A 16,998-nucleotide genomic window follows, 5' to 3' on the forward strand; every position below is an offset into this window, starting at 1 on the left:
TCCCTGCTGAAACACTGACGTGGGAAGCTAAGACACCTGAATGCAGTTACTTCCGCTTGCAGTGGTCTAAAGCAGGGTGGCCAACTGGAGACCAAGACGGGGTCCCACAGTCTCTCACTTTAAGTAATGGGATTGACTTTATCCTAGAGAGATTCTTGGCTTAACACCTACATACATCCCTGGTACACTCAGGTACATCTACCCTCCAACAGGTGCAAAATGCAGCTGCCAGAGTTTTGATGGAGATCCCTAGAAGGCAGTCTGCTGCCCCGGCCCTGAAAGCACTTCACTGGCTCCCTGTTAAGGAGCGGGTGAAATTCAAGGCGTTGTGTACGGCCCATAAAATTCTCCATGGCAAAGGCCCCCCCATCCTTTTTAATATGGCCCGTCCTTATAAACCTCCCCGCCTTTTGCGCTCAGACCAGCAACATCTTTTGCAATCTGCGAGAGTCAGGAGAGCTCGGACTGGGGGCAGGCGCTTCTCGGTACAGGTGGCATCTCTGTGGAATTCTCTGCCCCTTAAGATTCGCTCAGAGCACAAGATCCTAGTATTTAGGAAACTTCTTAAAACCTACTTGTTTCCACAGTAGTGAGTTATCGAGTTCCTCCTTCTTTGGTCTGTTGCGCCGGGATGCCCCCGGGTAAGCTGAGCGCATTACAAATTTCATATAATAATAATAATAATAATAATCTAGTTAGGGTAGCATCGTAGGAGTACGCATTTTATTGTCATCTATTTTATATACTTGCCTGTATTCATGATTATAGCACAATTGTAGAAATCTACCATCCTTTTACTTTCCTAGTGCTTCCAATCATTTATATCTGTTACTGTCTAATGGTTGTTTCAGCACACCTGTTTTACACTAGAAAAACGAACATTCAATGAATACTTATTGAAAAACGTTCATACCGTTTATTCTGTTTATCTCTCTGCGACTAAGTGAGTATGAGTCAATCAATCAATCAATCAGTACACTTGTAAAGCGCGCTACTCACCCGTGAGGGTCTCAAGGTGCTGGGAGGGGGGGGAGTGCCGCTACTGCTCGTGACTGAGCAAAAAGTATGGCACTGTTTCCACGGTTGTAAGGGATCAGGCCTGTCAAGTTCGAGAGTTGCCAAGAACTACTCTCTACTTGGTAAGAGGAGTTTCTAGTGGCACTGTGAGCTAGGTAGTATACAGGCCAACATACCCACCCGCTGGGGGTGTCTGGAATCAGTCAGGACACCAAGCCAGCAGTATATGTTGCCTAAATGCACAGATCCTGTATAGGTTTTATAGAACCTGCACAACAATTTTCATAGGAAACTTTAGACATGGTTAGAGCCCGAACTTCTGAGTGGAATTACATCAAATTTAGCAAAATGGTAGCTCTTGGTTCAGAAAGCACTCTTTTTGTTATATGGTGTAAATTTGTTCAGTAGTTCCTGAGAAATTTAAACATTTCTCAGATATCCCCGCTGAGGATCTGCAAGCCCTCCTGATCTCGAGCCTGTGATTTGATTGGCTGCCAACAGTTGAATCCAGGAAGTGTTGGCAGACATTTTGTGGCAGACATCTTGTGGTCAGGAGGAAGAGAGCCGGAAAGGACCGCAGGGGCTTTGGGGCACACTCTACAGTCCCCAACAATGTGGCCATGCCCCAGGGGAGGGGGTCCCTGAGGCCGAAAGTGGCCAGGGAGGGTAGCCACTGGACTCTCCTCTTTAGAAAATGTATTAATCGTGGCTGGGTCCCGGGGGATGGGGTTCAGGGGGCTGAAATTGGCCTGGAGAGGGGGACCACATGGCCATCCTCCCCTTTGGTTATAATAAAAAAAGAATAGAAAGTCCCAGTCCTGGGGGATGAGGTCCCTCGGGCATATATTGTCTTCGGGAGGGGGGCGACACCCAAAAGTGCCAAGGGAAATGGAGGCTACATAGCCCCCTTTCCTAAATAAAAAAAGAAATAGGAACCTGCAACTCGCTTGAGGCCCTGCCCTTTTTCTGCACCACACTGCAAATGCGCCTCCTGGCATGCTTTGCAGTGTTCGGGGATTAAGTCCCCATCGCTGCTGAGGGCCCTTTGGGGCGAACTAGCCCACCAGGTACCTCCAGTAAGTCCCACATAGTGGGATTGCTAAGAGGTTTTCAGAGGCCACAACCACTTTCTCCACTACTCTGCAAACGCACCTCGTGGCGCACTACTGGTTGGGGGATGACATCCACTTTACTCCTGAGGGACCTTGGGGGCCAATAAGTCCTCCTTGTACGTCCTCTAGTGAATTACAGCCATTTTTTTCACTATTGCAAGGCTACCTGTTCTCCATAGGCCAAAATGGGCTGTTAGAGTTATTACATTTTATAATCCTAACTGTCTCAGAGAACATGGTAGAAATTCAAGTTTAGTTTGCCTGAACTCAGAATGATAAAATACATCTTTTAGTGAAGTTGGCTTTAACATTCTGTGTTTGCAAATACCACTTTTAGAAAGTAGGTATTTGCTTGTCTAACCTTTTCAAGCCTGCCCTTGCTAGGTTGTGTATTCCGTGTCTGGTTTTGTGAGTGACAGGGGTGGGGTATTCCAAGAGACAGGATGAGTCACCCAGTGGTGAATAGAGAGATCTGCATCTAGATGGGAGGGAGGAGTTGCACCTGAACCTTGAATAGGGCCATGCTGGCCTTCCACAATGCTGGCTCCACCTCCTGGGGAGTGGCTGATGTCTCTGCCCTGCACACTGAAAGAAGAGAAGGAGTCCTGTAAACAAAGTGCTCCAGGTCTGTACTTGCCTTCCACATTGTTGGCTCCACCTCCTGTGGGGTGTCTAATGTGCCTGCCCTCTACTGTGAAAAGAAAGGAGAAGTCTGGTAAACAGAGTGCTTCAGAAGTAGTTTGGACTGGGCAAAGGTCCCTCTCCCCTCAGAGAACAAATGATTTGGGGGTATAAATATTGGGACCCTGATCCCATGAAATTAGATCACTTTTGGGCTACAAGAAGAAACCTTTACTGAGGAGAGAAACCTGAAAAAACTGAGGAGAGACTATTCACAAGCTGAAGTGCTGCTTGAGGGATTGGCCTGCAGTGGTTGCCTTACTGCCAAAGGAAGGAGAAAGGAACGTTGTGTACTTTGCTTTCAACTTGTGAAGGATCTCCAAGGGCTTGGAAAAGAGCTTGCCTCCTGCTGAAGTCTCAGAGACAACAGACGTCAACTCCCAGCTCCCCAGAGTTCTTTGGAAGTGCCTGCTGCTGTTTTGAGCCTTCTGAGGAACTGCATGTCGCAAGGAGCTGGAAGCGCGACTCAACAAGAAGAAGCGTGTCACTGTCGCTGTGCCTGCCGTCGCAACTCCGAAGGAGGGAGTCGCCGCTGGAACTGTCGCACTGCATCGGACAGAAGCGTCCCGCAGCAAAGAGGAAGCGTGTTGCCGTCACTGCTGCTGCAGTCACAACTCTGAAGGAGCGTGAGGGTGTCGCCGTTGTAGCTGTCGCATTGCACCGCATCAGGAGAAGAATCTCGCAACTAGGTCGGAGTGTGTTGCTGTCGCTGGGCCTGCCGACCAACTCCGAAGGAGGGTGTTGCCGCTGGAACTGTCGCACTGCACCGCATCGAAGAAGAGCACCTTGCATCCCCGAGAAGCACACCGCCGTTGGAGCTGCTGCCGTCGCATTGTAGATGACGCCGTTGTAGTTGTGCATCGAGCGGAAGCTTCACGCATCGAGGGAGAAGAGTGTCACCGCTGGAGCTGCTGTCGTCGCATTGCAGAACTAGGGTGTCGCCGATGCAGTCCACGCATCGAACCGAGAACTTCTTGCATCCCTGAGAAGCGTGCCACATCTGGAAAATCTTCACACTTTATTTCTTTGTATCTGAACTTTGCCACATTCCCATCGCTGCGACATTGCTTGTCGTGGAAGCATAACGCAACCTAAGGTACATTGATGCAGAGTATTGCATCTAAAAACTGATCTGAACTAAGCTTAATCTACCATCTTAAAGTAACAGTATTGTGTATTTTTGTTGTTTATGGTCTTGTGGTAACTCTACATAAAGTCTATTTATTTTTTATATAAAACCTGTATTGTGTCCATTTGTAGTGTTGTCACTGGGTTACTGTATGTGGTCACAAATGCTTAACACAACGCCTCTGAGATAAAGCCTGTCTGTTCATGCCAAGCTACCAAGGGGGTGAGCAGGGGTTGTTTTGGGAGTGTAATTACCTTATCCTGAATAGAGGCGAGGGTCCCTATTTGTCACAAGTACCTACCTGTGCCAACTAGAGACCCCCAAATCTAACATTGTTGGTCAGTGAAGGGATTCTGGATTTGCATTTGTGACTCATGTACAGTGACTGGTGAACACTACTTAGTGAGGGCAGACCATAACGCAACCACATACTTTTTGGTAGATTCCTTTTTCGATTTTTGTTCTATTTTTAAAAGATGCCTGATTCAGTTGAAGTGGAGAGAGCAGAATCTGTAGCCTCTGTTGATCTTGAATGGGAAGAAGAGAAATTGGAAAGCTACAAAGTTGCACACATGAAGTACTTTTGCAAAAAGTTCAATGTTTCCACCACTGGGTTCAGAGAGAAGGAAGAATTCTACAAGGCGGTGAGGGCCTGGGTAGAAGCGAGGAAAACTCCTGAGATTGAGGAGGATGACCTGGCAATTGTGCAACAGGACGGGCCAGTGGGCTCAGGGGGAAGGAGAGTACCTTCCCCCGCAAGTAGCATTGGTTCTGGTAAAAGTCTGTCTGCAGAAGAGTTGGAGGACAGAGAGAGATCAAGAAGGCATGAAATGGAGATGACCAAGTTCAAGGTGAAACAGCAACTGGAATTAGAAAATAGAAGGTTAGACATAGAGGAATAGTAAATGCAGTTTGAGCATGAGAAAGTTTTGAGGGAGTTGGAGTTTAAAACCCAAAGTTTAGAAGTTACTCCCTCTGGTGGCAGTATACCATCAGTACATCCAGAAAGTAGAGTGTATATTCCCAAGGATGTGGTGAAAGAGTTTTACAAAGATGAAGATATTGGTCAGTGGTTCAGAGCCTATGAGGTAGCCATGTCTTCCCACCGGGTCCCTGAGAGAGATTGGGGAGCGGGGTTGTGGGGAAGGTTCCTTAGTGAGGGGCGGGACACATTGTTAGACTTGCCTTCTGAAGTCCACAATTCATACAGCCACATTAAAGATGCATTGATGTCTAGATATGGTTTGACAGTATGTGAATATCAAGGACCCCCTGAACCATGTATAAGATGATTCCTAGGACAGGGATATATCACTTAAGTATTATCGTTCCTAGGCAATGTACAGTGTAAACATTAATATATGGCACCATACATAATATATGAAGAAGCATCCACAAATCAACAATTAAAGTGGAAAAAAACAATAATAATGATAAAAACGTAGAGAAAGTTTTCTTTAAAAAAAGAGGGTCTACAGTTTTTAATGGTTTCGTTTAAAATTCCTTAAAAAGGATACACATAATACATCCATCAATACACATTATATTTAAAAAGAGATATCTATCTCATGTACATTTCTCATATAACTAATGCTTAAAAAGTGGCAAAAAGTAGATTTCTTTCGACGCGCGTTTCGGCGTTTTGACACGCCTTCTTCAGGAAAAGCCACAAAAATGTCTGTTAAATAAAAATTACATAAAATACAAACATTAACATTCTATAGCAAATACATAATACTATAAAAACAATTTACATGATCTCATGGTCTTCTGGTACTCTTCAGGTAGCTGTGAGGCCCGCCATGCCTGTTGACTGTTTGTTGGGGAACGATTTGGAGAGCTCCCCTTAGGAAAAGGTGGAGAAAACAACTCACCTGAAGATGGGTGGACTGCCTGACTGGGCGTGTGTGACCACCCGGTCAATGTCAGCCAGTAGGGGTTCTCAAGAGGACCTGGAGCCTGAAAGGGAGGCCCAGGAACCTACTGAAGAGAGAAGTGGCGGGGCGCGGGAAACCGGCCCCCGAAGTTCCCTCGGCCAAGGAGGAGGTAGACCCTTGTAGTGTAGTTCCTATATTCCCAAAAGGCTCTGCGCATTGGAATAACATAAACGATAGTGTAGACGTAGGACTGAGTTTGTCTAGGTCTCTATTGGATATGTTAGACTTAATTGAGTGTGCCAGCTAGCTCAGAGGTTACTAGAAACTTTCTCGAGAAAACAAGAAGGCGTTAACTTTCCTGAATAGACAAGAAGGGATTAGCTTCTGACAACCATATCACATGACAACTTTGTTCCCCCTGCAACAAGGAATATCTCCAGAGTTTCGGAAACAATAGATATCTATTTTACTCAGTCAATCGTGCATGCTTCGTTTCACCAGAAATGCAGAGAAATAGAGAGACGGGCGTTTTCAATAAAAGGGTTATTTATTGAGCAGTCTTCTTTCTCATGCAAGAGAAATGAATTGCCACAATTGCAATACTTGTCATAAAGTAAAGTGCGTACAGTAAAATGAGTATTATGAAATAATACTGTAAAAGCATTTATATGGTTTCAGAGTCATAAGATACTTAAAATGGATAAAATACATACAATGATAAAATAATGACTAAACGTACTCAACTGGTGTTTCTAAGATACGCCTATCCCGGTGTACCTAACCTAAGCCTAGTACGTGGGAAGGAGTAGATGAGTTACAGTTTTTGCCAAGAATCTGAATCAAGAATTCTCTAAGGGTCTAATCAGCTCTGTACCTTGGGTATAGAATTAAGGAGGTCTTGTATCTCTCTCTCAGGATTCGATCTCCCAGTGACCCACAAGGGTAGCAGGGAAACACTGGAGCTGGATTTCTCGACAGGAGAAAAGACAGTGTCTGTCTCAGTGTGTCAGAAGGGAGGGTCGGCTTCCTTCGGCACTCGCATCAGCAGGGCGTCGGGCAAGTAGATAGCTGATCTGCTCCAAACCACCGTCTGCTCAGCATCGTATAGTCTGCCCCTCTTTGTGCCAAAGAGATTTGTTTATCAGTAAGGTTAAAGATTGAAAATAGTGACGTTGTGTTGATTAGACGCCATGGCACGTTGCCTGAACGCAGATTTTGTAACGTCCTGCCTAACTGTACAATAGAACGTAATTGGGACTGGCCATGTTGTGATATTAGCATATCCTGTTCTATTATATCAATAGCAGATGATACAATGCTGTCCAGTGAATACATTCTGGAGGACAGAGTCATTAACCCATTGTCCACTACAGACAGTGATTTTTCCAAATTAATACAATCAATTTCTCATATTTTTTCAGCAGTTTCAATTTGTGTTACTTTCCAAGCTTCGTTGTAAGCTGCGTATATGCCGGCGTATGTGAAACGTTTTTGACGCTGTTTGCGAGGTCCCAGTAAGTAATCTCGCAAGTCAGCACCTTCTTTAAGTAAAGTTAAGTGTTGCTTAATTTCGGGTAGTGTGGATTTCTGTGGCCATTCGAGGCATAGTTTCCCTACACTCTATGTTGTTATTATCCCTGGATGTTGTCTCTGGGAATATCTGGGAATATCTTGGGTCTGGCCTGTTTTGTTTGAATCCCTGTATTTTGATCAGGAATCTATCTTGACAGTTATTAGTGTCTGTGGGCCAGATCAACCATTTTCTCCAATCAGGATTACTTCTGTTTTGTTTTAAAATGTAGGACTCGTCTAACCCCTCATCTGTAGTGTTATTTCCATCAGGCATAGGGTTTGGTATAGACGGGTTGTTTAAATCTTTTATCTTGTCTAGGCCAAGACAGGTTGTTTGTTGAATGGTATCATTCAGGAACATTATTTATCTGGGATCATGCAGGCTCTGAATAATGACTCTAAACCTTGTACCTGCCATTCTTTTGTACCCCAGACAGTTTTTGTCTCAATGTTGTTTTTCCAAAATTCAAAAACAAATGTAGACATTTTTTCATAAAACGTTTCAGAATAAATCAGTTTAGTATTTGTCAACATGTTTTTCATTCCTATCTTATTCATAATTTAAAAATAAAACGTTTCTGGATCAGTGATATTAAACCCTGAGAAGTATGGGAATTTCTCATAAAAAAATTTCGAACTGCCTTTTGGCGGAGTTGGGCAATGTTCCCATTGATTATAACTGAAAACATTTCTAGGATTAGCAGATTTAAGCAAATAATGATGCCCAAAATGATTAAAGCAATACATTTCTTCATAATTTGATGAACCCTGTAAATAATCATCTTCTATAAATGCTGCTGACATTTCTAAATCTGACATCATATTATTATTATTTTCAAAGTACCAATCATCAGAGAAAGTACTAGGTGATACAAAGTCACTTAAAGAAATCTTGAACTGATGTGGATATTTCAATATCTCAACCGGGCCATAGATTTTGTAATCAGTATTGTCCCATGCTACACCACCAGGTATAGGAATGGCTGTGATGTTCACTGATGATAGTTCTCTTTTTTTTAGAGGATCTGTGAGGTTTTAGAACCAAGTTGATGTTCTGACTTGCTGTGTCCATTGTACTGTATTTTCCATCAATCATTCTTCCCAAGCTTAAAACTAAGATGAGCCATAGCAGGAGGAAAAGTACACCTAATACATCCACAGTTCACTCCAGGGTGAAATCAGATATGTTTCTCCAAGTTGATGAAAGAGTTCCCTAATTTTTTTTTTGAAAGTTCTGTTTGCTGGCTTGTCTCCATGTTCACTTGGATCATCAGAAAAGTCATTGAAATTGATAAAGTAGCCAGATGCAGTTCTGTCAATTGTTGGAATTGCTTCCGGATTCGCATTAATCTTTTGATTTGCTTCTTCCTTTGCCATATTAGTATAGTCAGAGGCTACATCATTGTAGACAGGTGTTTCTTGACGAACTGTCGCAATTTGGGTTTCAAGAGGCACAAGTTCCATGGCTTTGTTGCATAGTCCTTTTTTATTCACTGCTGGTTTATCAAATGTGATTAGTCTTTCAGTTTGAACCTCTTGGATTGTAGCAAGGTTTGGTCTTCTGCTACGTCTTGGGAGTCCACTGGGCCTACTACTTATTATTGGCCACATGGTTGTGGTTTTACCAGGTCGATTGATACAACTCGGTTATCCTTTTTACCAGCAAGGGGCGGTAGTACTACTGATCTTGTTCCGCTGATAACTAAGACTGGTACTGCTTTTCTGTAAGAAGGCCCAAATTCCTTCTTCACCGCAATCTTTTCTCTGACCAGATCCCCAATCTTTGAACCCAGACAGGTCTTGCTGGGACATGTGGTTTTTCTTCAGTGGCCGTTGGCTTTAGATTGGTGTTACTTAGACTTTTTCTTGTTTCATTCAAGTCCTGCAAAACAGCCAAACGATCTTTGATAGCAAAAGCTTTTTGTTCCACCACTGAATCTGACAATCGAGATCTTCGATTATCATTCTTGTACCAAACAAAAGTTCATACGGAGTGATTCCCCCAGAGAATTTCTTGTTAGATTGTTAAGACTACATTGGACACTTATTAGATATTTGACCCACCCATCACCCGAACCTAATACCCTCGCTGTTATAGATTGCTTTATGTCACGTTTTTTTCTCTCCACTACCGCATTTCCCTCAGGATGGAATGGACTAGAGTACCGCAATGCAATGCCCATGCTGGCCATGGCCTCTTTGTAAGCTCAAGAGCTAAACGCAGGACCCTGGTCAGAATGTAGCATGCCAATTGCGTATGTGCCGATAAAGACTCGCAAATCTTTTATAACAGTTCTGTCGTCAGCCGAGCGCTGGGGCCACATCCAAATAAATCTCGTCTTAATATTTATGGGATCGCATTTGTCCGGTTGGACGCCTCCGTGTAGATAGTATAATGCTGTCTGATAGAGGGGTCTGAACTGGTCTTACTGTGCTATGGTCAGATATCTGGTCCGGTTCATAACTGCGATCTCTATTGCAGTCTTGACATCCATTGCAAAGTTATAAACTTGCACGCTCATTCCCGGCCAGCAGTATTCTGATTGCAATTTTATTAGAGATTTCAGGATCTCTTGGTGCCTCAGACCCATTCCTATGTGTGCTTCTTGAATCAAGTAAGCCCTCCGGTTCGTGTTTGGAATTACTCTATCCCCCACTCCAGGGATTTGAGCAAACGGAACGGAGTTCGCATCAATTATGTATGTATTTCCGAGTGGATAGTTTAGAGGTAACGCTGCATTATTGCCTTCCATTGAGGCTCTTACTGCTAGTAGCGTTTCTCCATCTATTTGTTTTTTAGAACGCTTTTTTGTAGCTACGGAAGCCGTTTGACCAGCTCCCGCTGTGGCTCTGTTAGCCAATGAATTCCCTGCAACCCGAACGCCATCACGTTGAAGACTCTGCGTATGTATCACGTGAGTCTTTCGTAGTTCTTTCTGCAAAAGAACTTCTTGTTCCCATTGTTTTTTATTTTTTATTGTGCAACCTGTCTCATCTTTGTAACCGTTTTTAATCCAGGTCTGCATGGAATTATTGTAAGATTCGATGCAGTAATGCAAATCGCGGGGAATTCTCAATCTGCATTTTCAAGCGCCATCTTTAAAGTTCGTTGTTCAGCTCGCTGAGCTGTACATTTTCTGATTGATTCAGTTTTAGCGACCATCGGTCTGAATTTACATAAGCGCCAGCGACCTTTAACAATCGCACACGCTGCATTGTAAACTTTTTTATCCACAACGTAGTGTTGTGCAAATCTGTCTGTGTAGATTACATAGGTGTACTGTTCCAGAGGTAGAATTTCGATCGACAAAGGACATTCTTGTTCGTATTCTAGATGTTCTAGCTTTTTCATTTTGGGATCAAATGCGTGTATCACATCAGTTGCAGCAAGAGAATTAACCCATTGTATCCATTTTGGATCTAATGCCATAGCATTTGTAATGCTCGGTCTTGTTACTGCTTCAAGGGCTGATACTGCTGTTAAAACAGATATCCTCTTCCGATGAACTAGGGGTTTTTCTTTTGCTACAGAACCGCAGTTAGAATTTTTTTCAGTAGAACTGAATATCATTTCAGCTTGTGTGTACAAGTGTGATTTGTAAGCTATTGGTACAGTTTCTCCCTCATTAGAGGTCAGGTATGTAAATCTGCATCTTCCTGGGATGACTCGGATTACAAGGTTGCGTTTGTGTGCGCGTGTTTGCAGTTTTGTTTTAGTTAACATGTCTGTCTATAATGATCTTAAAATTTCTGTGTGTTTTTGAGTCCAATTAATTGGTTTGAAATCAGGTTTTACTAATTCGTAGAGTGTTTTAACCCTCTCTGCATAATTTAGAATGTAAGTTCTTCCGAAATTCAGAAAACCTAGAATGGATTGTAAGTTTTTCAGCGATTTTGGAGCTTGGAGTACTGCACACTTCTCTAAGAAGTTGTCTGCTAGGCTTTTGCCTTCACTTGATAACTCATATCCTAAAAATAGGACAGTCTGGTGGGCAATTTGTGACTTTTTAAAGTTAAATTTGTACCCTTCAGATGCGAACCCAAGTATGATGGTGTTCACTCTTTTCAAGTGTGTCTCCAGGTCATTGTCTGTAAGATAGATGTCATCGACATATGATAATGCCTCATCATCATACATTTGTAGTAACTCTGTTACCCTGGCTGAAAATAATCCTGAGCTATTCTTGAATCCCTGTGGGAGACGACAAAATTGCTTTTGGGACCCCATACTGGAGAAAGCGGTTAAATACCTGCTTTCTGGTGCAATGTTTTGACAGAAAAAAACATTTGAAATATCTAATGTCGTTTTATAATTTTTGCGCACAATATTATTCATTAGTGCTGCACTGTGTGAGTTTTGTACTGCAAATGTTTTGCAACAAGTGTCTGTAGTCCAATACTAGATGATATGAATTGTCTGGTTTGGAGACAGGAAACAAAGGATTGTTCATTTGTGAGGTGCATGTTTCAATCACCTCCTGATATTCAAGTTGATCTAAGATCTCTCTGATTTGTTTTTTAGCTTCTTGCTTAACAGGATACTGCCTCTGTGCAGTAGGTTCATTTTTTAACTGGATTTTATGGTGAGGAGAATCCTCATCCCATCCTACATGATTTTTATATAATGCAGGGGCTTGGGCCACTGCCCATTTTCTTGCATATGTGTATTTTTTATGAATTTGAATGTGATTTGAGAAGGCAGGCATAATCATTTCTTCAAAATTGTGGGGTAGGTCTTAAGCACTCCTGTTACTTTGTGTTTAATAGTTTAGCTTGTAACTTCCGTCAAAGTTATTGTCCTTCTTTTGCGTGCTACTTGGTAGCTCTGGGCTGCCTGTCCCTGAGGTTATCAAAACTGTTGGGGATTGGTTAGTGGTAACAATATCACAACCATACCAAGTGCACAGCCAATGTTTACGTTATTTCCCCCTATATAATGATTCTTCTAATTCAATCTTTGTATTTGATTCTCATATTTATTCTGAGACCTTGTTTCACATGAATTACTCCAAATTATATATCAATACATTCTTTTTGCTGACTTAGCACAGTGTATTTCAATACACGAAACTCATAATCAGAAAATTTTTTGTCATCATAATACATTCATAACAAATGATCGGCGATTGGTGAATTTGTTGGCCCGATGCATTTCGGGACCAGCGTCCCTTCTTCGGGGGCCTCTGTGGAAGAAATGATATGTATATTACTTTCTGCTCACTTTTCTTAATTTAGCCACTACTCAGTGTTGAGTACCACACTCCTCTGGTGCAATCAATTCCTGTCTCTAAGTACATTAGAACAAACAATGCAGACAAACACATAACTATTCAGTAGCAGTGTTACTTTCTATGGTGGTTTGGTTAAAGGAACGAAAAAAATGATACATGCATACTGATTTCTTAATGTGTGTTTATACTAGCTGTGCAAACAATCATTTTGATAACTCAATTAGTAAATAAAACTCACTCACTTCACAACTATAGTGAAAAACAACGGACAATTACCTGCTCTTCGAGATCACTAGAACAACGTGTATGGCGGACACTCCTCTCTCTTGGTGTACAGTCCGTTGTTGCTCTCCGCGATACTTAGCTACCGCGTAATTTAAAAACCCGCGAGCATTTCATTTCAACTTACACCACATCGATCGCGAGGCACGGCTAAGAAGGATCTTTTAGAACGCGTTCTACAAACCATCGGTAAGCACGCATTACCCTCGTATTTGGCAACACTTTGTTCCAGCGCTTTTAAAGACCCGGTTTTTAATATGGGTCTCTTATTGCTTTTCAGACACGTTGTTCTAGTGATCTCGAAGAGCAGGTAATTGTCCGTTGTTTTTCACTATAGTTATTCTCAATACCCATCATGATCTTTATACTACAGAGTCTCTCATGGATAATGTTTTCTATCCATTACAGAGTAGTGACATGGTTCAGCTCCATTCATTCAAACAGTGAGGTTCATTTAAACGGTTGCAACACACATGTGAGTGAGTTTTATTTACTAATTGAGTTATCAAAATGATTGTTTACACAGCTAGTATAAACACACATTAAGGAATCAGTATGCATGTATAATTTTTTTCGTTCCTTTAACCAAACCACCATAGAAAGTAACACTGCTACTGAATAGTTATGTGTTTGTCTGCATTGTTTGTTCTAATGTACTTAGAGACAGGAATTGATTGCAACAGAGGAGTGTGGTACTCAACACTGAGTAGTGGCTAAATTAGGAAAAGTGAGCAGAAAGTGATATACATATCATTTCTTCCACAGAGGCCCCCGAAGAAGGGACGCTGGTCCCGAAATGCATCGGGCCAACAAATTCAGCAATCGCCAATCATTTGTTATGAATGTATTATGATGACAAAAAATGTTCTGATTATGAGTTTCGTGTATTGAAATACACTGTGCTAAGTCAGCAAAAAGAATGTATTGATATATAATTTGGAGTAATTCATGTGAAACAAGGTCTCAGAATAAATATGAGAATCAAATACAAAGGTTGAATTAGAAGAATCATTATATAGGGGGAAATAACGTAAACATTGGCTGTGCACTTGGTATGGTTGTGATATTGTTACCACTAACCAATCCCCAACAATAATCATTTCTACGCCATGTGGGCACTCCTTAACAAACTCTGGTGGCCAGTCTTTCTCTGCTAGAAGGATATCATAGTATAGAAATCAATGAAGTCTGGTAGACAGCTCTTGTAGTTGTAGTTTATTATTCAAGTTGCAACTTGGTAAATTCCAATGAAAGTCTCAATATAATCCCCACCAGGAGCAGCCTCCTGGCTGCTCAGTCCATCTTCTCCAACAGCTCCACCTTCAAGTACCAACATCCATAACATTCCAAGTGACATCATATAGCTAGAGCATCAGGCAGAGAACCAGGGCCAGGGAGATGCATTGCAGATTACTACACATAGCCTTTAGATATATTCTCCCAAAAGAGACCTTTTATTTTCCTAGTTTTGTCCCCCTCTATACGTAATGTTATTTCATATAGTTTATGTGGCACGCTAACTCTGGTGTCTGCAGTTTCCACCTGAATGTATTCATTCGTGTCCACTGTCTCCAGAAGATTCATCAGGATCTTGTGAGCTAATGTCACTTCTGCTGCGCTGTCTAGCATTGTTTGGGCCCACTCTCAGTTCTTGAGTGGTGTCCTCAGGATCCTTTTAAAGACAAGGGTCCTTAGCTTATCAAAATCAAAATCAAGAATAAAATGTGGGCCATAATAGGAGACTATATTTGTCCTCTGTCCAGTCGGACAGGGTGTTTATTTGAACACAATGTAAGCAGTTAAACAGATAATTCTGGGGCACAATCCTGTACCATACTCAAGGGAGACAAACAACATATAACAAATAAGGAGGAGTTTCACAGGCAAAAAAAACGAGCAATATTGGCCACTTTTAACTCAGTGTTAGATTGAAGTAATGCCAAGAAGTGCTAGCCACAACTAGATTAAACACAATGGTTAGGTTGTGAAAACACTATGTATAGTCGACGTTTCGATCCCTTTTGCTCTAATTACATGGGACCATCATCAGGACTGACAATTCAAACATTTGCCTGCCTGTAATAATAGTACAACCGCCCAAGTATGGGTTATGTCCTCTGAGGAGTATGTGGCAGTGGCATGCCTGCCTCTGTGGGTAGCTCACAGTGCAGTCGGATGGCAGGGATGATCTGCCTTTATCTCAGGGATCTAGGGGTCCGGGCAGTGTTAACTGCAGGGTCTCGGCTGCTGGTACCAGGTTTTGTCAAAAAGGAATGCAATGACTCCTACGTGTTCGGTCATCCAAGGGGCCGAGGGAGCGATACCTCTTCCGTCCTCGGTTGGGTCGGACTGCCGAGTCGTGGAGTTGTGACACCGGGTATATCCCTGAGGAGTACGGTGGCTCCTGTGTATGCGGTATTCTGTGGGCCGGTGGAGCGATGTCCCATCCGTCCTCAGGATCCTTGGCATGTTTTACTTTGATACTGGCTACCTTCTTTTTAGGAAATAGTAATTTTTTACTTTGATGAGCAGGTCCTTTGTCTTTGGACTTGACGCGCTCTTCTTTATGTTCTGACCGTCCTCTTCTTTCCGATTTCTGTGGGGAAGTCTGAAAAGATTGAGCGGGACGTGTATCAATATCTTGATATCTGTCAGGTTTTCTCAAATTATCCCTATTTCTAAGGTTATATCTTTTTTCAGAGGGCTCCCGTTGTGGAGATCTATCTCTCCGTTGGGGCAGCTTTCCTCTGGACTGGAAATGCTTTTCTCTGGGAGTGGTTTGCTTATTACCCTCCCACTTCTTCTTTTGAGAATTGAGATTATTTTAATGAAAGACTTTTCAGGATTTTCAGTTAGTTGTAGTTTTAGTGGTTTCCCACCCAAACTATCTCTACCTAATTCTTCATAGGATTTTTCAATTATTTTGGCAAGTTCAAAAGGTTGGTCTGCTATATCTGTCTCTTTTAGTTTTTGGCGGATCGCCACGGATGCTGCTTCTCCTTTTATGTTGGTTAGTAGTATAGCCGAGACTTGCTTAAAGTCTTTCAGTAATTTCATACCTAGAGTTAAAGCAGGTTCAGGGTCATATTCATTTTGAATCTGTCTTAGTACATCTGGTATAACCGCCATAGACGGAACACCATGTGTTTTTGTGTAGATTGAAGCAAAGACTGTTCACCAAGTGTCACAGTCCTCCACATGTGGTGCAATCCCCATTGGTAGGCAGATTGTCAGAATTCTGTGTTTTTCGTGAGGGGTAGTATAAGGAAACACTGCCTCTATCTGAGTAATTTTTTGAGCTAACCAGAACAGAATTTGTTCCCGTTTTGCGGGTATTTTACCAATGACTGATTGAATAGTCTGTGGTGTAATTTTATTTGTGTTCCACTGGTGAGGGGTGTGCTGTGGAATTTTTATTGCTGGTTGGACTGTTAAAGTCCGCATGACATATTGTACCAATTGTCTATGTATTTCAATTAATTGTTTTAGTTGAACTAAAAGTTCTCTGTCTGACATTTTTTTCAATGTCAGGGTGTGGTGTATAGCTGGCTAGAACCGGCAATGTGGCTCCTGGTCTACCTAGTGGATCGAGCCCGGTAATGTAATTTTGATGTTTAAGGGCGCCATTAAACCAGAGCTCATGCTCCTGGTAAGTTATTGGAATTTCAACTTCCTCGAAAGGAACGTATTCCCCTGGAGGTTCCTCTATTTTGTAATAGTGGAGCTCGCGTGTCACAGCATTTGCTGCTGGAAAAGTTATCCATGAATAGAATACCTCTGTCTGCCGATATTCATGTGCCTCGACAACAAATATGACTGTACCACCTCATGATGATACTCCGTTTGCTATATGTTTTATAGTTAAGGTTTTCCTTATATTTACCGGGATGATTATTGCATCCGGGTCATTTTGTTGGAGACTTGTGTCTTTCGCTAAAAGTTAAGCTACCAAAGCATCTCTTTCGTTTTCACTTCCTGTCATTTTACTGACTGAAAGTTTGCAGAGCAAGTTTTCAAGGAAACAAAGATTAGGTGCACAATATTTTGAAACACTGTATCCTTCAAAGTTGACTAAAGCAAAAACTAATACATAGGAA

This window comes from Lissotriton vulgaris, chromosome 8, assembly GCF_964263255.1.
Source record: "Lissotriton vulgaris chromosome 8, aLisVul1.2, whole genome shotgun sequence".
Taxonomy (NCBI): Eukaryota; Metazoa; Chordata; class Amphibia; order Caudata; family Salamandridae; genus Lissotriton; species Lissotriton vulgaris.